The following is a 24,066-nucleotide window of genomic DNA, read 5'->3' on the forward strand; positions in this document are numbered from 1 at the left end:
GGCATTCAGACCTTGCTTCACCTGCTTTTCACCAAATATAGTCGGACATTCACACCTTCTTGCAGCCGAACACTTCCGCTCCACCTTTTAGTGTTCTATCACACCTTTTTTTCACCGCATTTTATAGATTATGGTTGGAAATTCTCAACCAATCTATCCGAAGACCTCTCCTCCCGCTTTTGTTAATATATTTGAACTTTAGTCAGACATTCACACCTTCTTGCAGCTGAACCACCTCCGCTCCCTGTTTTGATCATGTATGGTCTGGCAATACTACTTTTTTTTACCCGTTTGTGAGTAATTATGGCTGGACATTCACACCTACTTTCAGCAGAACACCACCTCTCTCGCTTTTGATGATGTATGGACCGGCATTCTTACCTTTTCTAACACATTTTTCAGCAATTATGGTCGCAGATTCACACCTACTCACAGACAAACAACTCCGCTCCCGCATTTGATGGTGTATAGTCGGGCATTCTCACCCTTTCTCATCAGCTTTTTGCAAATTATGATCTGACATTAACACCTGCTTTTGATGATGTATGGTTGGGTATTCGCACCTTTTTTTTACCCATTTTTAAGGAATTATGGGTGGACATTCACACCTTCTTGCAGCTGAACACCTCCTCTCCCACTTATGATCATGTGCGGTTTGATTTTCGAAATTTTTACTTTAATTTTTTCTAGCAATTATTGATGGACATTCAGACCTTCTTGCAGCTGAACATCTCCGCTCCCGCTTTTGATCATACATTGTCGGACATTCATACCTTGTCTTACCAGATTTTTACAAACTTTAGTCGAACATTCACACCTTCTTGCAGCTGAACACCTCCGCTCCCGCTTTTGATGGTGTAAAGTCGGGCTTTCGAGCCTTTTCTTACCCGGTTTTTAGAAATTATGGTTAGACATTCAGACCTTGCAGCCGAACACCTCCGCTCCCTCTTTTGATTATACATTGTCGGGCATTCGCACCTTGTCTTACCCGCTTTTTACAAACTATAGTCAGACATTCACACGTTGCAGCTGAACACCTCCGCTCCCGCTTTTGATGGTGTAAAGTCGGGCTTTTGAGCCTTTTCTTACCCGGTTTTTAGAAATTATGGTTGGACATTCAGACCTTGCAGCCGAACACCTCCGCTCCCTCTTTTGATTATACATTGTCGGGCATTCGCACCTTGTCTTACCCGCTTTTTACAAACTATAGTCAGACATTCACACGTTGCAGCTGAACCACCTCCGCTCCCTGTTTTGATCATGTATGGTCTGGCAATACTACCTTTTCTTACCCGTTTGTGAGTAATTATGGCTGGACATTCACACCTACTTTCAGCAGAACACCACCTCTCTCGCTTTTGATGATGTATGGACCGGCATTCTTACCTTTTCTAACACATTTTTCAGCAATTATGGTCGCAGATTCACACCTACTCACAGACAAACAACTCCGCTACCGCATTTGATGGTGTATAGTCGGGCATTCTCACCCTTTCTCATCAGCTTTTTGCAAATCATGATCTGACATTCACACCTACTTGCAGTCGAAAAGCTCTGCTCCCGCTTTTGATTATGTTTGGTTGGATATTCGAACCTTTTCTTAACTGCTTTTTACAAACTTTGTTCGGAGGTTCACGTCTTCTTGAAGCCGAAAACCTCCGCTCCCTCTTTTGATCATACATTGTTGGGCATTCGCACCTTGTCTTACGCGCTTTTTACAAACTTTAGTCAGAAATTCACACCTTGCAGCTGCCTGTTTTGATCATGTATTGTCTGGCAATACTACCATTTCTTACCCGTTTGTGAGTAATCTTCTAAAAGGTCATACCTGTCATTTTTTCCATTGAAACCATAAATATTTAAGAGGTTAAAGTCTTGCCCCATAAAATTCAAGTGTGCTAAAAGTGCCCGTCCGTCTCGCACCAGAACATGCGGATTTTTAATTAGAATGGCCACACCATCATTTTTAATTTGATTTGAGCCACTCCATATCGATAAATTGGGCCACATTTCCTCCCATTGTCTATGGTTTTTCAAAAAAGGTAGTCCACATTCTTGTATTAAAAACACATCTGATTTTATGGAGTCTAAGAAGGATATAATACTCTGGGCTCTTGTCTTTGATTTCACACTTCTCACATTTAGTGTTGAGAAGGTGAGAACCATTAAAAGGATAAAGGAAAGTAGGTATGTCATTTTCGTTTTTCTAAGTTATCAAAACAAATTACACACTCAGGTTATTTCTTGGGAAACTAGCTCTCCTTTTCGGACTCTCGTGTTGGCCTCTGATGCAATGTTGCATTTAACTTTGAGTCCCTGGGGGTTGATTGCAGAGCTAAAGGGAATCAGAGGACAACTCAGATGCCGTCCTCCTCGGCTGTTGACCTTCGGGGAGGTGAGTACCTTCACTAGACTCACCTGTCTGCTCTTCCTCCTCATTTAGCTTAGCTCCACCCTCTGCCTGTGAATTCTCACAGACTTCAGCACTGAGTGGTGAGGCCTCTACAGGCCCCTCTCCTTTTTGCTCCTCACTTCCAATCCAAGCTTTTAGCGGGAAGTTTGAATTTATTGGGTCAACCTCTTCACTTTGTTCACCAACTGCCACCTCTGGTCCTTCTCTTTGTTGGCTTGACTGTGGCTTTACCGTCTTTAATTTGTTGGCAAAAGATTTAGGGCAATCTCAGAAGAGGTGATTTAATTCTCCACAGAGATTACATTTCCTGCCATTTGGACACTCTCCAAAAGTGTCCCCAATTTCTCTGCACTTCCCACATATCACCTTGGTACAAGCCTCAACCAGGTGCCCATGCTCACCACACTTGCGGCAGAGCTTGGGCTGCCCCTGGTACTGGATGTAACCTCGGTTTTCGAGGTGGCCAGAGTGTCACTTTGCATCTCCGCCCACCCGCTGCACTGAGCACTCTTCAGCCCTTTTAAATGGTATAACTTTGCACTCCCGCACGCTCCAGCGAGCACCATTCAAGCAACAACTTTGCACTCCAGCTTCAAACATCGGCACAGTCGCAACAAGTAAGGCAACTCTACTCAGAGAAGTCACTCTGCACAGTAACAAGATTTCTTTTGCACAGACAGAAAGGGCTTCACCCGCAAAGGTAAAGCCTGCCAAAAATAGCAACAACTCATTAGTGCTGCTCTCCACGGAAGTCTTTAGTAAAAGGCGAAAGACTTGTACATTATGAAGAGAAACCAGAGTACGATTATCTGTCACTGCGGGAGCAGGGCATCAGGCTAGTTGGCATAGCCACCTTCCCCATGGTGAGCTTTGCTTGGTTGAGACGCTTGCTCCCCCTCCTTGCTCCTCGGCTGACCAAGTAGGAAAAATCGGGCCCTATTCGATGGCTGCCTTGTCTTTTACTCTGTGCAAAAGACAAGGCAGCCACAAACACCACGGGAACACCGTATTGAGGCTTTGTTCTGACCGCTCATTCAGTGTCGCGTTTCTTTCAAGCAATTCTCCCGGTTAGCCCGCACTCGGCTCGCCCCCAGAGCTGTGTTAAAGTCTACTTCGCATTCACTCTCTTTTCTCAGCAGACTAAAAGAAAGTTTCATCTTGGGCTCCCTAAAACTTCCATCCTGCACCACTGTTTGCTTTTTCACAAGAGCAGAGAAGAGCGCACCGTTCCCAGCGGCACTGCAGTACCGGGTCGATGCTTGGAGTGAACGGAGCAAGCTCCTTTTTCAACTCCTATTGCTAAAAATCCATTTAATATGTAGTCCTCGTACAAAGGCCATATCAGATATTAAACTGATAAGAACAGGTACTACACTTGATCTTAGCCAAAAGGCCGAGAAGCGATAACTGTCCACTGGTTCACGTCCGAGGGCCCTTCCTGGCACAATGCGCACTTGTAGCGGTGTTCTTTTTATGGCCAGAGGTGGCCAGAGTGTCACTTTGCACCTCCGCCCACCCGCTGCACTGAGCACTCTTCAGCCCTTTTAAATGGTATAACTTTGCACTCCCGCACGCTCCAGCAAGCACCATCCAAGCAACAACGTTGCACTCCAGCTTCAAACATCGGCACAGTCGCAACAAGTAAGGCGACTCTACTCAGAGAAGTCACTCTGCACAGTAACAAGATTTCTTTTGCACAGACGGAAAGGGCTTCACCCGCAAAGGTAAAGCCTGCCAAAAATAGAAACAACTCATTAGTGCTGCTTTCCACGGAAGTCTTTAGTAAAAGGCGAAAGACTTGTACGTTATGAAGAGAAACCAGAGTACGATTATCCGTCACTGCGGGAGCAGGGCATCAGGCTAGTTGGCATAGCCACCTTCCCCATGGTGAGCTTTGCTTGGTTGAGACGCTTGCTCCCCCTCCTTGCTCCTCAGCTGACCAAGTAGGAAAAATCGGGCCCTATTCGATGGCTGCCTTGTCTTTTACTCTGTGCAAAAGACAAGGCAGCCACAAACACCACGGGAACACCGTATTGAGGCTTTGTTCTGACCGCTCATTCAGTGTCGCGTTTCTTTCAAGCAATTCTCCCGGTTAGCCCGCACTCGGCTCGCCCCCAGAGCTGTGTTAAAGTCTACTTCGCATTCACTCTCTTTTCTCAGCAGACTAAAAGAAAGTTTCATCTTGGGCTCCCTGAAACTTCCATCCTGCACCACTGTTTGCTTTTTCACAAGAGCAGAGAAGAGCGCACCGTTCCCAGCGGCACTGCAGTACCGGGTCGATGCTTGGAGTGAACGGAGCAAGCTCCTTTTTCAACTCCTATTGCTAAAAATCCATTTAATATGTAGTCCTCGTACAAAGGCCATATCAGATATTAAACTGATAAGAACAGGTACTACACTTGATCTTAGCCAAAAGGCCGAGAAGCGATAACTGTCCACTGGTTCACGTCCGAGGGCCCTTCCTGGCACAATGCACACTTGTAGCGGTGTTCTTTTTATGGCCATAGGTGGCCAGAGTGTCACTTTGCACCTCCGCCCACCCGCTGCACTGAGCACTCTTCAGCCCTTTTAAATGGTATAACTTTGCACTCCCGCACGCTCCAGCAAGCACCATCCAAGCAACAACGTTGCACTCCAGCTTCAAACATCGGCACAGTCGCAACAAGTAAGGCGACTCTACTCAGAGAAGTCACTCTACACAGTAACAAGATTTCTTTTGCACAGACGGAAAGGGCTTCACCCGCAAAGGTAAAGCCTGCCAAAAATAGAAACAACTCATTAGTGCTGCTTTCCACGGAAGTCTTTAGTAAAAGGCGAAAGACTTGTACGTTATGAAGAGAAACCAGAGTACGATTATCCGTCACTGCGGGAGCAGGGCATCAGGCTAGTTGGCATAGCCACCTTCCCCATGGTGAGCTTTGCTTGGTTGAGACGCTTGCTCCCCCTCCATGATCCTCGACTGACCAAGTAGGAAAAATCGGGCCCTATTCGATGGCTGCCTTGTCTTTTACTCTGTGCAAAAGACAAGGCAGCCACAAACACCACGGGAACACTGTATTGAGGCTTTGTTCTGACCGCTCATTCAGTGTCGCGTTTCTTTCAAGTAATTCTCCCGGTTAGCCCGCACTCGGCTTGCCCCCAGAGCTGTGTTAAAGTCTACTTCGCATTCACTCTCTTTTCTCAGCAGACTAAAAGAAAGTTTCATCTTGGGCTCCCTGAAACTTCCATCCTGCACCACTGTTTGCTTTTTCACAAGAGCAGAGAAGAGCGCACCGTTCCCAGCGGCACTGCAGTACCGAGTCGATGCTTGGAGTGAACGGAGCAAGCTCCTTTTTCAACTCCTATTGCTAAAAATCAATTTAATATGTAGTCCTCGTACAAAGGCCATATCAGATATTAAACTGATAAGAACAGGTACTACACTTGATCTTAGCCAAAAGGCCGAGAAGTGATATCTGTCCACTGGTTCACGTCCAAGGGCCCTTCCTGGCACAATGCGCACTTGTAGCGGTGTTCTTTTTATGGCCATAGGTGGCCAGAGTGTCACTTTGCACCTCCGCCCACCCGCTGCACTGAGCACTCTTCAGCCCTTTTAAATGGTATAACTTTGCACTCCCGCACGCTCCAGCAAGCACCATCCAAGCAACATCGGCACAGTTGCAACAAGTAAGGCGACTCTACTCAGAGAAGTCACTCTGCACAGTAACAAGATTTCTTTTGCACAGACGGAAAGGGCTTCACCCGCAAAGGTAAAGCCTGCCAAAAATAGAAACAACTCATTAGTGCTGCTTTCCACGGAAGTCTTTAGTAAAAGGCGAAAGACTTGTACGTTATGAAGAGAAACCAGAGTACGATTATCCATCACTGCGGGAGCAGGGCATCAGGCTAGTTGGCATAGCCACCTTCCCCATGGTGAGCTTTGCTTGGTTGAGACGCTTGCTCCCCCCCTTGCTCCTCGGCTGACCAAGTAGGAACAATCGGGCCCTATTCGATGGCTGCCTTGTCTTTTACTCTGTGCAAAAGACAAGGCAGCAACAAAAACACCACGGGAAAACCGTATTGAGGCTTTGTTCTGACCGCTCATTCGGTGTCGCGTTTCTTTCAAGCAATTCTCCCGGTTAGCCCACACTCGGCTCGCTCCTAGAGCCGTGTTAAAGTCTACTTCTCATTCATTCTTGTTTCTCAGCAGACTCTTGGGATTTTATCTATAAAATGAATTCCTTCACTCAAACTATGTTAAAACTGCTTTGTCCTTCATATTTACCATGTCTAGAAAGATTTAAACAAAAAAAACAACGTTGTACTTTGCAGTAAAAGACAGAGCAAATCTAAAGTTTCATGAATCCGAGAATAAGCTTACTTTCATGAGTTCTTCACGATTTGGGATTTTGCTATAAAATGAATTCCTTCACTCAAACTAAATCGCTAATCTGTTACATGTAAGGCAGATGTCAAATTCACCGAAATAGGATCTAAGGGTATTCGGCCAATCGAGCTGTAGCAGCTTCGGTAAAAGAGTATAAGTTGAAGAGTTTGTGAATAAAGGTGTGCGCACACATAGTGAGCTGTAGGAAAATAGGCAGGGAGCAATGCCGGCTGGGGTATATGTTCTTGTATGTTGTCTGACTGTTTGATTTGAATGTGTTGTGTAAGTGTCCCGTTGAATGTTACATGTTTGGGCTTTGACACGCTTCACTGTGGTTGTTAACTGTGTGGTGTGTCCTGAAATGTTATATGTTTGGGCTGTGTGACATGCTTAATGCTTGTCAGTAGCTACCCACTTATTCATATATAGCAACTGACAACATAAGAAGTCCGGACATACTTTGATAGTAGTTGTAGAAGTATCCTTATTGATAATAGATAAACTAATTCATAGTGATAGAACAGTAGATGAACAGGTGCCTGCACATGTCTCACGAAAATAAAATGGGTGTATGATTGCTGACGGCAGAGCAATACTGCCAAACTTATGAGTTCTTGTGGCAAACTTGATTCAGTGTCTTGACGTGTATACGCTGTTTCGCTGACTTGATTGTCACAAGAAACAAAGTGTGTTTGATAAGATCCGACCATTTTATTACGGGAGGATCAGTATCAGTATTCGGCTGCAAGTAGGTGTGAATGTCCAACCATAATTTGTAAAAAGCGGGTAAGAAAAGGTTCTCATGCCCGACTATACATTAACAAAAGCGGGAGGAGAGGTCTTCGGATGAGAGTGGGTGAGAATTTCCAACCATAATCTATAAAATGCGGTGAAGAAAAAGGTGTGAATGCTACATAGAACACTCAAAAGTGGAGCGGAAGTGTTCGGCTGCAAGAAGGTGTGAATGTCCGACTATATTTGGTGAAAAGTAGGTGAAGCAAGGTCTGAATGCCCAACCTTACATCATCAAAAGCGAGATCAGGTGTTTGGCTGCAAGAAGGCCATAGTTTGCCAAAAGCGGGTAAGGTGCGAATGACCGACTAAATATCAACAAAAGTGGGGGCGGAGGTCTTCGGATGCAAGTGGGTGTGAATATCCCACCATACAAGTATGGTGGAGAGGAAGCTGTGAATGGCCGACCATAGTAAAAAGCGGGTGAGAAAAGGTGCGAATGTCCACCATTATACACCATCAAAACAGGGAGCGGAGGTGTTTGGCTGCGACAAGGTGTGAATGTCCACCCATAATTAATGAAAAGCGGGCAACAAGTAGGTTTGAATGCCCAACCATACATCATCAAAATAAGGAGCGGAGGTGTTCCGTTGTAAGAAGTTATGAATGTCCGACCATAGTTGGTAAAAAGCGGGTAAGAAAAGGTTAAAATACCCGACTGTACACAATCAATAGCGGGAGCGGAGTTGTTCGGCTACTAAAAGGTGTGAAAGTCCGACCAAGTTTTGTAAAAAGCGGGTAAGAAAAGGTTCGAATGCCCGACAATTTATGATCAAAAGAGGGAGCGGAGTTGTTCAGCTGCAAGAAGGTCTGAATGTCCATCAATAATTGCTAGAAAAAATTAAAGTAAAAATTTTGAAAATCAAACCGCACATGATCATAAGTGGGAGAGGAGGTGTTCAGCTGCAAGAAGGTGTGAATGTCCACCCATAATTACTGAAAAATGGGTAAAAAAAAGGTGCGAATACCCAACCATACATCATCAAAAGCAGCTGTGGATGTGTTCGGCTACAAGAGGGTTTGAACGTCCAACCAAAGTTTGTAAAAAGCAGTTAAGAAAAGTTTTGAATATCCAATCAAACATAATCAAAAGCGGGAGCAGAACTGTTCAACTGCAAGTAAGTGTGAATGTCAGATCATAATTTGCAAAACAACAACTATACACCATCAAATGCGGGAGCGGAGTTGTTCGTCTGTTAGTAGGTGTGAATCTCCGACCATAATTGCTGAAAAATGTGTTAGAAAAGGTAAGAATGCCGGTCCATACATCATCAAAAGCGAGAGAGGTGGTGTTCTGCTGAAAGTAGGTGTGAATGTCCAGCCATAATTACTCACAAACGGGTAAGAAAAAGTAGTAATGCCAGACCATACATGATCAAAACAGGGAGCGGAGGTGGTTCAGCTGCAAGAAGGTGTGAATGTCCGACTAAAGTTCAAATATATTCACAAAAGCGGGAGGAGAGGTCTTCGGATGAGAGTGGTTGAGAATTTCCAACCATAATCCATAAAATGCGGTGAAAAAAAGGTGTGATAGAACACTAAAAGGTGGAGCAGACGTGTTCCGCTGTAAGAAGGTGTGAATGTCCGACCATAGTTTGTAAAAAGCGGGTAAGAAAAGGTTAAAATACCCGACTGTACACCACCAATAGCGGGAGCAGGGTTGTTCGGGTACAAGAAGGTGTGAAAGTCCACCCATGGTTTGTAAAAAGCGGGTAACAAAAGGTTCGAATGCCCGAATATATACTATCAAAAGCGGAAGCGGAGGTGTTCGGCTGCAAGAAGGTGTGAACGTCCGACCAAAGTTTGTAAAAAGCAGTTAAGAAAAGGTTCGAATATCCAACCAAACAAAATCAAAAGCGGGAGCAGAGCTGTTCGACTGCAAGTAGGTGTGAATGTCCAGCCATAATTACTCACAACCGGGTAAGAAAAGGTAGTATTGCCAGACCATACATAATCAAAACAGGGAGCAGAGGTGGTTCAGCTGCAACATGTGAATGTCTGACTATAGTTTGCAAAAAGCGGGTAAGACAAGGTGCGAATAACCGACAATGTATGATCAAAAGAGGGAGCGGAGGTGTTCGGCTGCAAGGTCTGAATGTCCAACCATAATTTCTAAAAACCAGGTAAGAAAAGGCTCGAAAGCCCGACTATACACCATCAAAAGCGGAAGCGGAGGTGTTCGGCTTCAAGAAGACGTGTACCTCCGAACAAAGTTTGTAAAAAGCAGTTAAGAAAAGGTTCGAATATCCAACCAAACATAATCAAAAGCGGGAGCAGAGCTGTTCGACTGCAAGTAGGTGTGAATGTCAGATCATAATTTGCAAAAAGCTGATGAGAAAGGGTGAGAATGCCCGACTATACACCATCAAATGCGGTAGCGGAGTTGTTCGGCTTTGAGTAGGTGTGAATGTCCAGCCAAAATTACTCACAAACGGGTAAGAAAAGGTAGTATTGCCAGACCATACATGATCAAAACAGGGAGCGGAGGTGGTTCAGCTGCAAGAAGGTCTGAATGTCCGACTAAAGTTAGTAAAAAGCGCGTAAGACAAGGTGCGAATGCCAGACAATGTATGATCAAAAGAGGGAGCGGAGGTGTTAGGTTGCAAGAAGGTCTGAATGTCCAACCATAATTTGTAAAAACCGGGAAGAAAAGGCTCGAAAGCCCTACTATACACCATCAAAAGCGCGAGCAGAGGGGTTCAGCTGCAAGAAGGTCTGAATGTCCATCAACAATTTCTTTAAAACATGAAAGAAAATTTTCGAATATCAAACCGCACATGATCATAAGCGGGAGAGGATGTTTTCAGCTGCAAGACGGTGTGAATGTCCACCCATAATTCCTGAAAAATGGGTAAAAAAAGGTGCGAATGCCCAACCATACATTATCAAAAGCAGCTGTGAATATCAGATCATAATTTGCAAAAAGCTGATGAGAAAGAGTGAGAATGCCCGACTATACACCATCAAATGCGGGAACGGAGGTGTTCGGCTCTGAGTAGGTGGGAATGTCCGACCATAATTGCTGAAAAATGTGTTAGAAAAGGTAAGAATGCCGGTCCATACATCATCAAAAGCGAGAGAGGTGGTGTTCTGCTGAAAGTAGGTGTGAATGTCCAGCCATAATTACTCACAAACGGGTAAGAAAAGGTAGTATTGCCAGACCATACATAATCAAAACAGGGAGCGGAGGTGATTCAGCTGCAAGAAGGTCTGAATGTCCGAGCATAGTTTGTAAAAAGCGGGTAAGAAAAGGTTTGAATGCCCGAAAATACACCATCAAAAGAGGGAGCGGACGTGTTCCGCTGTAAGAAGGTGTGAATGTCCGACCAGAGCTGGTAAAAAGCGGGTAAGAAAAGGTTAAAAAACCCAACTGTACACAATCGATAGCGGGAGCAGATGTGTTCGGCTACAAGAAGTTGTGACAGTCCGACCATGGTTTTATAAAAAGCGGGTAAGAAAGGGTGCGAATGCCCGACAATGTATGATCAAAAGAGGCAGCGGAGGCTTTCGGCTACAAGAAGGTTTGAATGTCCGACCATAGTTTGTAAAAAGCGGGTAAGAAAAGGTTCGCATGCCCGACTATACACCATCAAAAGCGGAAGCGGAGGTGTTCCGCTGTAAGACGGTGTGAATGTCCGACCATAGTTGGTAAAAAGCGGGTAAGAAAAGGTTAAACTACCCGACTGTACACAATAAATAGCGGGAGTGGAGTTGTTCGGCTGCAAGAAGGTGTGAACGTCCGACCAAAGTTTGTAAAAAGCAGTTAAGAAAAGGTTCGAATATCCAACCAAACAAAATCAAAAGCGGGAGCAGAGCTGTTCGACTGCAAGTAGGTGTGAATGTCCAGCCATAATTACTCACAACCGGGTAAGAAAAGGTAGTATTGCCAGACCATACATAATCAAAACAGGGAGCAGAGGTGGTTCAGCTGCAACGTGTGAATGTCTGACTATAGTTTGTAAAAAGCGGGTAAGACAAGGTGCGAATAACCGACAATGTATGATCAAAAGAGGGAGCGGAGGTGTTCGGCTGCGAGGTCTGAATGTCCAACCATAATTTCTAAAAACCAGGTAAGAAAAGGCTCGAAAGCCCGACTATACACCATCAAAAGCGGAAGCGGAGGTGTTCGGCTTCAAGAAGACGTGTACCTCCGAACAAAGTTTGTAAAAAGCAGTGAAGAAAAGGTTCGAATATCCAACCAAACATAATCAAAAGCGGGAGCAGAGCTGTTCGACTGCAAGTAGGTGTGAATGTCAGATCATAATTTGCAAAAAGCTGATGAGAAAGGGTGAGAATGCCCGACTATACACCATCAAATGCGGTAGCGGAGTTGTTCGGCTTTGAGTAGGTGTGAATGTCCAGCCAAAATTACTCACAAACGGGTAAGAAAAGGTAGTATTGCCAGACCATACATGATCAAAACAGGGAGCGGAGGTGGTTCAGCTGCAAGAAGGTCTGAATGTCCGACTAAAGTTTGTAAAAAGCGCGTAAGACAAGGTGCGAATGCCAGACAATGTATGATCAAAAGAGGGAGCGGAGGTGTTAGGTTGCAAGAAGGTCTGAATGTCCAACCATAATTTGTAAAAACCGGGAAGAAAAGGCTCGAAAGCCCTACTATACACCATCAAAAGCGCGAGCAGAGGGGTTCAGCTGCAAGAAGGTCTGAATGTCCATCAATAATTTCTTTAAAACATGAAAGAAAATTTTCGAATATCAAACCGCACATGATCATAAGCGGGAGAGGATGTTTTCAGCTGCAAGACGGTGTGAATATCCACCCATAATTCCTGAAAAATGGGTAAAAAAAGGTGCGAATGCCCAACCATACATTATCAAAAGCAGCTGTGAATATCAGATCATAATTTGCAAAAAGCTGATGAGAAAGAGTGAGAATGCCCGACTATACACCATCAAATGCGGGAGCGGAGGTGTTCGGCTCTGAGTAGGTGGGAATGTCCGACCATAATTGCTGAAAAATGTGTTAGAAAAGGTAAGAATGCCGGTCCATACATCATCAAAAGCGAGAGAGGTGGTGTTCTGCTGAAAGTAGGTGTGAATGTCCAGCCATAATTACTCACAAACGGGTAAGAAAAGGTAGTATTGCCAGACCATACATGATCAAAACAGGGAGAGGAGGTGGTTCAGCTGCAAGAAGGTGTGAATGTCCGACTAAAGTTCAAATATATTAACAAAAGCGGGAGGAGAGGTCTTCGGATGACAATGGTTGAGAATTTCCAACCATAATCTATAAAATGCGGTGAAAAAAAGGTGTGATAGAACACTAAAAGGTGGAGCGGAAGTGTTCGGCTGCAAGAAGGTGTGAATGTCCGACTATATTTGGTGAAAAGCAGGTGAAGCAAGGTCTGATTGTCCAACCTTACATCATCAAAAACGAGATCAGTGGTGTTTGGCTGCAAGAAGGCCATAGTTTGCCAAAAGCGGGTAAGGTGCGAATGACCGACTAAATATCAACAAAAGTGGGGGCGGAGGTCTTCGGATGCAAGTGGGTGTGAATCTTCCACCATACAAGTATGGTGGAGAGGAAGCTGTGAATCGCTGACCATAGTTTGCAAAAAGCGGTTGAGAAAAGGTGCGAATGTCCAACCATACATGATCAAAACAGGGAGCGGAGGTGTTTGGCTGCGACAAGGTGTGAATGTCCACCCATAATTAATGAAAAGCGGGCAAGAAGTAGGTTCGAATGCCCAACCACACATCATCAAAAGCAGGAGTGGATGTGTTCGGCTACAAGAAGGTTTGAATGTCCGAGCATAGTTTGTAAAAAGCGGGTAAGAAAAGGTTCGAATGCCCAAACATACACCATCAAAAGAGGGAGCGGACGTGTTCCGCTTTAAGAAGGTGTGAATGTCCGACCAGAGTTGGTAAGAAGCGGGTAAGAAAACGTTAAAAAACCTGACTGTACACAATCAATAGTGGGAGCGGATGTGTTCAGCTACAAGAAGGTGTGACAGTCCGACCATGGTTTGTAAAAAGCGGGTAAGAAAAGTTGCAAATGCCCGACAATGTATGATCAAAAGAGGGAGCGGAGCTTTTCGGCTACAAGAAGGATTGAATGTCCGACCATAGTTTGTAAAAAGCGGGTAAGAAAATGTTCGAATGCCCGACTATACACCATCAAAAGCGGAAGCGGAGGTGTTCCACTGTAAGACGGTGTGAATGTCCAACCATAGTTGGTAAAAAGCGGGTAAGAAAAGGTTAAACTACCCGACTGTACACAATCAATAGCGTGAGTGGAGTTGTTCGGCTACAAGAAGGTGTGAAAGTTCGACCATGGTTTGTAAAAAGCGGGTAAGAAAAGGTTCGAATTCCCGAATATATACCATCAAAAGCGGAAGCGGAGGTGTTCGGTTGCAAGAAGGTTTGAACGTCCGACCAAAGTTTGTAAAAAGCAGTTAAGAAAAGCGTCGAATATCCAACCAAACAAAATCAAAAGCGGGAGCAGAGCTGTTCGACTGCAAGTAGGTGTGAATGTCCAGCCATAATTACTCACAAACGGGTAAGAAAAGCTAGTATTGCCAGACCATACATGATCAAAACAGGGAGCGGAGGTGGTTCAGCTGCAACGTGTGAATGTCTGACTATAGTTTGTAACAAGCGGGTAAGACAAGGTGCGAATGCCCAACAATGTATGATCAAAAGAGGGAGCGGAGGTGTTCGGCTACAAGAAGGTGTGAAAGTCCGACCATGGTTTGTAAAAAGCAGGTAAGAAAAGGTTCGAATGCCCGAACATACACCATCAAAAGAGGGAGCGGACGTGTTCCGCTGTAAGAAGGTGTGAATGTCCGACCATAGTTGGTAAAAAGCGGGTAAGAAAAGGTTAAAATACCCGACTGTACACAATCAATAGCGGGAGCAGAGTTGTTCGGCTACAAGAAGGTGTGAAAGTCCACCCATGGTATGTAAAAAGCGGGTAAGAAAAGGTTCGAATGCCCAAATATGTACCATCAAAAGCGGAAGCAGAGGTGTTCGACTGCAAGTAGGTGTGAATATCAGATCATATGCAAAAAGTTGATGAGAAAGGGTGAGAATGCCTGACTAAACACCATCAAATGCGGGAGCGGAAGTGTTTGGCTGTGAGTAGGTGTGAATGTCCGACCATAATTGCTGAAAAATGTGTTAGAAAAGGTAAGAATGCTGGACCATACATCATCAAAAGCGGGAGAGGTGGTGTTCGGCTGCAAGAAGGTGTGAAAGTCCGACCATGGTTTGTAAAAAGCGGGTAAGAAAAGGTTTGAATGCCCGAATATACACCATCAAAAGTGGAAGCGGAATTGTTCGGCTGCAAGAAGGTGTGAACGTCCGACCAGTTTGTAAAAAGCAGTGAAAAGCGAGAAAAAGCTTTTCGTTAGTTTTGCATGATTTGGGATTTTGCTTATAAAATGCATTCCTTCACTCAAACTATGTTAAAACTGATTTGTCCTTCATATTTACCTTGTCTAGAAAGATTTAAACAAAAAAAAACCCCAACGTACTTTGCAGTAAAAGAAAGAGCAAATCTAAGATCTAAAAGTTTCAGGAATCCGAGTATAAGCTTGCTTTCATGAGTTCTTCACGATTTCGGATTTTGCTACAAAATGAATTGCTTTGCTCAAACCAAGTTAAACCTGCTTTGTCCTTCCATATTTATCAATGTCGAGATAGATTTAAACAAAACAAAGAAAACACGTTGTACTTTGCAATATAACAAATAGCAACACTGAAGGATCAGGAATCCGAGAATAAGCTTTTCATGTGTTGTGCATGTTTTGAGATTTTGTTTTAAAATGAATTCCTTCACTCAAACTATGTTAAAACTGCTTTGACATTGATAAATATGAAGACAAAGCAATTTTAACTTGGTTTGAGCAAAGCAATTCATTTTATAGGAAAATCCGAAATCATGCAGAACGTATGAAAATAAGCTTATTCTCGGATTCCTGTTCCTTCAGTGTTGCTCTTTCTTCTACTGCAATATACAATGTTGTTCTTTGTTGAAGTCGATCTAGACATTGATAAATATGAAGTTAAAAGCAGTTTTAACATAGTTTGAGTGAAGGAATTCATTTTATAGCAAAATCCCAAATCATGCAGAACGTATGAAAAGAAGCTTATTCTCGGATTCCTGTTCCTTCAGTGTCTCTCTTTCTTCTACTGCAATATACAATGTTGTTCTTTGTTGAAGTCGATCTAGACATTGATAAATATGAAGGACAAAGAAGTTTTCACTTGGTTTGAGTGAAGGAATTCATTTTATACATAAAATCCCAAATCATGCAGAACGTATGAAAGTAAGCTTATTCTCGGATTCCTGTTCCTTCAGTGTTGCTCTTTCTACTCCTGCAATATACAATGTTGTTCTTTGTTGAAGTCGATCTAGACATTGATAAATATGAAGGTAAAAGCAGTTTTAACATAGTTTGAGTGAAGGAATTCATTTTATAGCAAAATCCCAAATCATGCAGAACGTATGAAAATAAGCTTATTCTCGGATTCCTGATCCTTCAGTGTCTCTCTTTCTTCTACTGCAAAATCTAATGTTGTTCTTTGTTGAAGTCGATCTAGACATTGATAAATATGAAGGTAAAAGCCGTTTTACCATAGTTTGATTGAAGGAATGCATTTTATAAGCAAAATCCCAAATCATGCAGAACTCATGAAAAGCTTTTTCTCGGATTTCTGAACCTTTCTTTCTTTTACTGCAAAATACTACGTTGTTTTTTGTTCAAATCTATCTAGACATTTATAAATACCAGCCGAACATCTCTGCTGCCGCTTTTGATAATTTATGGTTTGGTATTCTTACCTTTTCTTACCCGTTTGTGAGTAATTATGGCTGGATATTCACACCTTCTTGCAGCCGAACACCACCTCTCCCGCTTTTGATGATGTATGGGCTGGCATTCTTACCTTTTCTAACACATTTTTCAGCAACTAGGGTGGGACATTCACACCTACTCACAGACAAACACCTCCGCTCTCGCATTTGATGGTGTATAGTAGGGCATTCTCACCCTTTCTCATCAGCTTTTTGCAAATTATGATCTGACATTCACACCTACTGCTTTTTACAAACTATGGTCAGACATTCACACCGTCTTACAGTGCAACACCTCCGCTCCCGCTTTTGATGGTGTATAGTCGGGCATTCAAACCTTTCTTACCCGCTTTTTACAAACTTTGGTCGGACATTCAGACCTTCTTGTAGCCGAAAACCTCCGCTCCCTCTTTTGATCATACATTGTCGGGCATTCGCACCTTTTCTTACCCGCTTTTTACAAACCATGGTGAGACTTTCACACCTTCTTGTAGCCGAACACATCCGCTCCCGCTATTGATTGTGTACAGTCGGATATTTGAACCTTTTCTTACCTTCTTTTTACCAACTATGGTTGGGCATTCACACCTACTTACAGCGGAACACGTCCGGTCTGTCTTTTGATGGTGTATGTTCGGGCATTCGAAGCTTTTCTTACCCGCTTTTTACAAACTATGCTCGGACATTCAAACCTTCTTGTTGCCGAACACATCCACTCCTGCTTTTGATGATGTATGGTTGGGCATTGGAACCTACTTGTTGCCCGCTATTCATTAATTATGGGTGGACATTAAAACCTTGTCGCAGCCAAACACGTCCGCTCCCTGTTTTGATCATGTATGGTTGGACATTCGCACCTTTTCTCACCCGCTTTTTGCAAACAATGGTCAGCAATTCATAGCTTCCTCTCCACCATACTTGTATGGTGGAATATTCACACCCACTTGCATCCGAAGACCTCCGCCCCCACTTTTGTTGATATTTAGTCGGTCATTCGCACCTTACCCGCTTTTGGCAAACTATGGCCTTCTTGCAGCCAAACACCTCTGATCTCGCTTTTGATGATGTAAGGTTGGGCATTCAGACCTTGCTTCACATGCTTTTCACCAAATATAGTCGGACATTCACACCTTCTTGCAGCCGAACACTTCCGCTCCACCTTTTAGTGTTCTATAACACCTTTTTTTCACCGCATTTTATAGATTATGGTTGGAAATTCTCAAACACTCTCATCCGAAGACTTCTCCTCTCGCTTTTGTTAATATATTTGAACTTTAGTCGGACATTCACACCTTCTTGCAGCTGAACCACCTCCGCTCCCTGTTTTGATCATGTATGGTCTGGTAATACTACCTTTTCTTACCCGTTTGTGAGTAATTATGGCTGGACATTCACACCTACTTTCAGCAGAACACCACTTCTCTCGCTTTTGATGATGTATGGACCGGCATTCTTACCTTTTCTAACACATTTTTCAGCAATTATGGTCGGAGATTCACACCTACTCACAGACGAACAACTCCGCTCCCGCATTTGATGGTGTATAGTTGGGCATTCTCACCCTTTCTCATCAGCTTTTTGCAAATTATGATCTGACATCCCTCCCTCCTGAGCTGTCACCTTATCGTGGTGGGGGAGTTTGCGTGCCCCAATGAGTCCGGGAGCTATGTTGCTCGGGGCTTTAAGCCCCTGGTAGGGTCACCCAAGGCAAGCAGATCCTAGATGAGGGACCAGACAAAGAACAGCTCAAAAGACCCCTTATGATGAACAAAAAATTTGGACCTCGTGATCCCTTGCCCGGATATGGGACACCGGGGCCTCCCCCCGGAGCCAGGCCCGGGGGTGGGGCCCGGCAGCGGGCGCCTGGTGGCCGGGTCTGTGCCCATGGGGCTCGGTCGGGCATAGCCCGAAATGATGACGTGGGTCCCCCTTCCGACGGGCTCACCACCCGTGGGAGGGGCCAAGGGGGTCGGGTGCGATGTGAGCTGGGTAGCGGCCGAAGGCAGAGGCCTTGGCGGTCTGATCCTCGGCTACTGAAGCTAGCTCTTGGGACGTGGAATGTCACCTCTCTGTTGGGGAAGGAGCCGGAGCTGGTGCGCGAGGCTGAGCGGTTCCGGCTAGATATAGTCGGACTCACCTCGACGCACGGCTTGGGCTCTGGAACCAGTCCTCTTGAGAGGGGTTGGACTCTCTTCCACTCTGGAGTTGCCCGTGGTGAGAGGCGCAGAGCAGGTGTGGGCATACTTATTGCCCCCCGGCTGTGTGCCAGTACATTGGGGTTTACCCCAGTGAACGAGAGGGTAGCCTCCCTCCGCCTTCGGGTGGGGGGACGAGTCCTGACTGTTGTTTGTGCCTATGCGCCAAACAGCAGTTCAGAGTACCCACCCTTTTTGGAGTCTCTGGGGGAGGCACTGGAGAATGCTCCTACCGGAGACTCCCTCGTTCTGCTGGGGGACTTCAATGCTCACGTGGGCAATGACAGTGAGACCTGGAGGGGTGTGATTGGGAGGAACGGCCCCCCCGATCTGAACCAGAGTGGTGTTATGTTGTTGGACTTCTGTGCTGGTCATGGACTGTCCATAACGAACACCATGTTCAGACATAAGGGTGTCCATATGTGCACTTGGCACCAGGACACCCTTGGCCACAGTTCGATGATCGACTTTGTGGTTGTATCATCGGACTTGCGGCCGTATGTCCTGGACACTCGGGTGAAGAGAGGGGCGGAGCTGTCAACTGATCACCACCTGGTGGTGAGTTGGCTCCGCTGGTGGGGGAGGATGCCGATCAGACCTGGCAGGCCCAAACGTATTGTGAGGGTCTGCTGGGAGCGTTTGTCAGAATCCCCCGTCAGAAGGAGCTTTAACTCCCACCTCCGGCAGAGCTTCAACCATATCCCGGGGGAGGTGGGGGACATTGAGTCCGAATGGGCCATGTTCCGTGACTCCATTGCCGAGGCAGCTGATCGGAGTTGTGGCCGTAAGGTGGTCGGTGCCTGTCGTGGCGGCAACCCTCGAACCTGCTGGTGGACACCAGTGGTGAGGGAAGCCGTCAAGCTGAAGAAGGAGTCCTATCGGGCCTTTTTGGCCAGTGGGACCCTGGAAGCAGCTGATAGGTACCGACAGGCCAGACGGGCTGCGGCTTCGGCGGTTGCTCCTCAGCCTCCCTGGTAAGGTCTATTCGGGGGTATTGGAGAGGAAGATCCGTCGGATAATCGAGCCTCGGATTCAGGAGATGCAGTGTGGCTTTCGTCCTGGCCGTGGAACAGTGGACCAGCTCTATACCCTCGGCAGGATCCTGGAGGGTGCATGGGAGTTCGCCCAACCAGTCTACATGTGTTTTGTGGACTTGGAGAAAGCGTTCGACCGTGTCCCTCGTGGAGTCCTGTGGGGGGTGCTCCGGCAATATGGAGTGCCGGACCCCTTGATAGGGTCCGTTCGGTCTCTGTATGACCGGTGCCAGAGTTTGGTCCGCATTGCCGGCAGTAAGTCGGATACGTTTCCGGTGAGAGTTGGACTCCGTCAGGGCTGCCCTTTGTCACCGATTCTGTTCCTAACTTTTATGGACAGAATTTCTAGGCGCAGCCAGGGCGTTGAGGGTGTCCGATTTGGCGACCACAGAATCGGGTCTCTGCTTTTTGCAGATGATGTGGTTCTGTTAGCGTCGTCAGGCCGTGACCTTCAGCTCTCACTGGAGCGATTCGCAGCCGAGTGTGAAGCGGCTGGGATGAGAATCAGCACCTCCAAATCCGAGACTATGGTTCTCAGCCGGAAAAGGGTGGAATGCTCTCTCCGGGTCGGGAATGAGATCCTTCCCCAAGTGGAGGAGTTCAAGTATCTCGGGGTCTTGTTCACGAGTGAGGGACGAATGGAGCGGGAGATTGACGGGCGGATCGGTGCGGCGTCTGCAGTGTTGCGGGCTCTGCACCGACCCGTCGTTGTGAAGAGGGAGCTGAGCCAGAAGGCGAAGCTCTCTACTTACTGGTCAATCTACGTTCCCATCCTTACCTATGGTCACGAGTTGTGGGTAGTGACCGAAAGAACAAGATCGCGAATACAAGCGGCCGAAATGGGTTTCCTCCGCAGGGTGTCTGGGCTCTCCCTTAGAGATAGGGTGAGAAGCTCAGTCATCCGGGAGGGGCTCGGAGTAGAACCGCTGCTCCTCCGCATTGAGAGGAGTCAGATGAGGTGGCTCGGGCATCTGGTTAGGATGCCCCCTGGGCGCCTCCCTGGGGAGGTGTTCCGGGCACGTCCCACTGGGAGGAGACCCCGGGGAAGACCCAGGACACGCTGGAGAGGCTATGTCTCTCGGCTGGCCTGGGAACGCCTCGGGGTCCCCCCGGAAGAGCTGGAGGAAGTGGCCGGGGACAGAGACGTCTGGGTTTCTCTGCTCAAGCTGCTGCCCCCGCGACCCGACCCCCGGATAAGCGGCAGATGATGGATGGATGGATGGATCTGACATCCACACCTACTTGCAGTCGAACAGTTCTGCTCCCGCTTTTGATTATGTTTGGTTGGATATTCGAACCTTTTCTTAACTGCTTTTTACAAACTTTGGTTGGACGTTCACACCTTCTTGTAGCCGAACACATCTACAGCTGCTTTTGATGATGTATGGTTGGGCATTCGCACCATTTTTTTCCCCTTTTTTCAGGAATTATGGGTGGATATTCACATCTTCTTGCAGCGGAACACCTCCTCTCCCACTTATGATCATGTGCGGTTTGATTTTCGAAATTTTTACTTTCATGTTTTCTAGCAATTATTGATGGACATTCAGACCTTCTTGCAGCTGAACACCTCCGCTCCCGCTTTTGATCATACATTGTTGGGCATTCGCACCTTGTCTTACCAGATTTTTACAAACTTTAGTCGAACATTCACACCTTCTTGCAGCTGAACACCTCCGCTCCCGCTTTTGATGGTGTAAAGTCGGGCTTTCGAGCCTTTTCTTACCCGGTTTTTAGAAATTATGGCTGGACATTCAGACCTTGCAGCCAAACACCTCCGCTCCCTCTTTTGATCATACATGGCAAATGGATTTAATTTTAACAAGTCAGGGGTGAAACTGTTCACCTCCAACATATTTTATTTCCTACGTCATCCATCTGTGCTCGGGGCCAAGGCTGAGATAAACAAGGAGTTATCTCATAGAGAGGAACAAACAAATCCCAGCAGAAACCTTGAGGAGGAACTCCATCTGCCCCCACCCAAGAGGAACTTTGGAAAGGAGAGACATCAGAGGCAAGAAGAGAGGTCTTTATTTGCCCCAAACCCTCTCAACAGCACTAATGACCAGGACCAGGGACCAGGACCAGGACCTTCCCCAGCCCCCCAAACCCCTGACAGGTCATTGTGCTCCTCACCCTCCCTTTCTCCCTCCTCCTCCCCTCACCTGAAATTCACTGAGGAGATGATGGAACGGGTCAATGCTGGGCTTAGATCTACCCCCCAGCCCAATCCCTTTTTATCCCCCATAAACCCCCCACCAAAGCGGCCAAAGGTTCCCCGCCGAGCCCCGCCCCTACTAGAGCAGCCGAAGCGACGGAGCCCAGCCCCACCCCCTTCTGTCCCTTCACGCTGCCACCATGTACTGTCTCCGCAGTCTGATGTGTGATGTGTGAGGGGTCCAGGCTGTGTGAATTCTGACAGTCGTGACTTTTCCCAGGACAAGCTGGGACCCTGTTTATTAGAAGATCTTAAAATTTCTGTACTTTTAGGTGACAGAAGGAGAAATGTGACCCAGTCAAAACACAGAGAGTTGCACTCAAAAAGATCTTTAAATAAAGTAAACATACCTTGTGTGCCACAGACTGCACCCAAACACGAGGGGGCAAATAATACCTCTAAAACACTTAAGTTGGCTTTATTAAATGTTAGGTCTTTAGCTGGGAAAACATTCTTAATTGATGATTTTATCACTGAGCACACCCTGGATTTTATGTTTTTAACTGAAACTTGGTTGGAACAAAATAACAGTGCTGCTGTTCTTATTGAGTCAACCCCTCCTGGTTACAGTTTTATCAGCGAGGCCAGAGTGAGCAGGAGAGGAGGAGGGGTCGCAGTCTTATTCAATGAATCCTTTCAATGTAAGCAGTTATCTCCTGGAAGTTTTCAGTCCTTTGAATATATGGCTATACAGGTGAAGGCCTCACCCAGTGTCCTGTTTCTGAATATTTACAGGCCCCCTAAATACTGTTCAGATTTTTCTGAAGACCTCAGTGAACTGCTGTCTATGATCTGTGTTGATTTTGACTGTATAATTATTGTTGGTGATTTTAACATCCATATGGACAATCCTCAGGACAGAGGGACTAAAGACCTGAGTAACACTCTGGACAACTTTGGGCTGACTCAGCATATAACAGAGCATACGCACAATAGGGGGCACACTCTAGACTTAGTGATCTCCAAGGGTCTAAGCATTTCAAAGATTACTGTGTCTGATGTGGGCCTGTCTGACCATTCCTGTGTTTTCTTTGAGAGTACGATTTCAGTGCACACAAATGTCTCAACAGCAGTGATCTCAAAACTGAAAACAGTAGTAAGATCTTTAACCAGGTTTTCTCCTTAGCACCTGCCCTGTCTGGGGGTTCAGTCAGTGAGCTCGTCAGTAGCTTTAATACTAAAATGTTAAATGTTATGGATACTATTGCTCCCATTAAGGTGAAGGTTATCTCTGGAAGGAAGAAGTCTCCATGGCGAAATTCCACACTGGTGAAAAATGGGAAAAGAGTGTGTCGGAAAGCTGAGCGCCGATGGAGAAAAACAAATCTCCAGGTTCATTATGACATCTATAAAGAGAAACTTCACTCTTATAATTTACAACTGAGGAATGCAAGGAAATCCTACTTCCCTGACATCATCACCAAAAACAGTCATAATGCTCGGGCCTTATTTGCTACAGTTGACAGGCTAACAAACCCTCCTGTGTCAGTGGCAAATGAACTCCATTCCACCATGGCCTGCAATGACTTTGCCAAATTCTTCATAGACAAAGTCCAAAATATTAGACAAGCAGTTGGTACATCAGCAGCAGGTTCAGCATATGTACTGTGTCCACCGAAAACCGGTTTAAACACCATGACACTATTTCAACCCATTAACAGTAAAGACCTGGAGGACATCTTACGTCACCTGAAGTCCTCCTCTTGCTGTTTAGACATCCTACCAACAGGTTTTTTCAAAGGGGTCTCAAAGACTTTGGAGTCAGACCTGTTACTGATTGTGAACCTGTCCTTAACGTCAGGTGTGTTTCCAGAGCCACTAAAAACAGCTGTAATTAAACCTCTGCTGAAAAAGGACAATCTTGATAAGACGCAAATGAACAACTACAGGCCCATCTCAAATCTCCCATTTTTAAGTAAGATCATTGAAAAAGCGGTTTTTCAACAGCTTAATTACTTTTTAACACAAAATAACTGCTATGATACCTTCCAGTCAGGCTTTAGACAGCACCACAGCACTGAGACTGCTCTGACCAAAGTGTTTAATGACATATGTCTGAATACAGACAGTGGAAAAATGTCAGTCTTAGTTTTACTGGATCTCAGTGCTGCCTTTGATACAGTTGACCACAATATATTACTCAAACAACTGGAGAACTGGGCTGGTCTTTCCGGAACTGTACTAAACTGGTTCAAAACATACTTAGAGAACAGGAAGTACTTTGTGTCAATAG

At 45.7% G+C, this 24,066-nt stretch overlaps 7 non-coding genes across 7 annotated transcripts; all 7 read right to left on the reverse strand.

Moving 5' to 3' along the window:
• Nucleotides 1-3,102: 3,102 nt before the first annotated feature.
• On the reverse strand, nt 3,103-3,216 carry LOC140308317 (U5 spliceosomal RNA). Its single transcript, XR_011916275.1, has one exon. It is a non-coding gene; the product is annotated as a U5 spliceosomal RNA (small nuclear RNA).
• Nucleotides 3,217-3,627: 411 nt separating this feature from the next.
• LOC140307928 (U2 spliceosomal RNA) lies at nt 3,628-3,818 on the reverse strand. Its single transcript, XR_011915948.1, has one exon. It is a non-coding gene; the product is annotated as a U2 spliceosomal RNA (small nuclear RNA).
• Nucleotides 3,819-4,126: 308 nt separating this feature from the next.
• LOC140308198 (U5 spliceosomal RNA) lies at nt 4,127-4,240 on the reverse strand. Its single transcript, XR_011916166.1, has one exon. It is a non-coding gene; the product is annotated as a U5 spliceosomal RNA (small nuclear RNA).
• A 411-nt stretch (nt 4,241-4,651) lies between these two features.
• On the reverse strand, nt 4,652-4,842 carry LOC140307929 (U2 spliceosomal RNA). The gene has a single exon (XR_011915949.1). It is a non-coding gene; the product is annotated as a U2 spliceosomal RNA (small nuclear RNA).
• A 308-nt stretch (nt 4,843-5,150) lies between these two features.
• LOC140308199 (U5 spliceosomal RNA) lies at nt 5,151-5,264 on the reverse strand. The gene has a single exon (XR_011916167.1). It is a non-coding gene; the product is annotated as a U5 spliceosomal RNA (small nuclear RNA).
• Nucleotides 5,265-5,675: 411 nt separating this feature from the next.
• Nucleotides 5,676-5,866, reverse strand: LOC140307968 (U2 spliceosomal RNA). The gene has a single exon (XR_011915985.1). It is a non-coding gene; the product is annotated as a U2 spliceosomal RNA (small nuclear RNA).
• A 285-nt stretch (nt 5,867-6,151) lies between these two features.
• Nucleotides 6,152-6,265, reverse strand: LOC140308201 (U5 spliceosomal RNA). Its single transcript, XR_011916168.1, has one exon. It is a non-coding gene; the product is annotated as a U5 spliceosomal RNA (small nuclear RNA).
• Nucleotides 6,266-24,066: the final 17,801 nt, after the last annotated feature.

The sequence above is a fragment of the Leuresthes tenuis genome, unplaced genomic scaffold (genome assembly GCF_036924035.1).
Source record: "Leuresthes tenuis unplaced genomic scaffold, fLeuTen1.0.hap1 SCAF_5, whole genome shotgun sequence".
Classification (NCBI taxonomy): domain Eukaryota; kingdom Metazoa; phylum Chordata; class Actinopteri; order Atheriniformes; family Atherinopsidae; genus Leuresthes; species Leuresthes tenuis.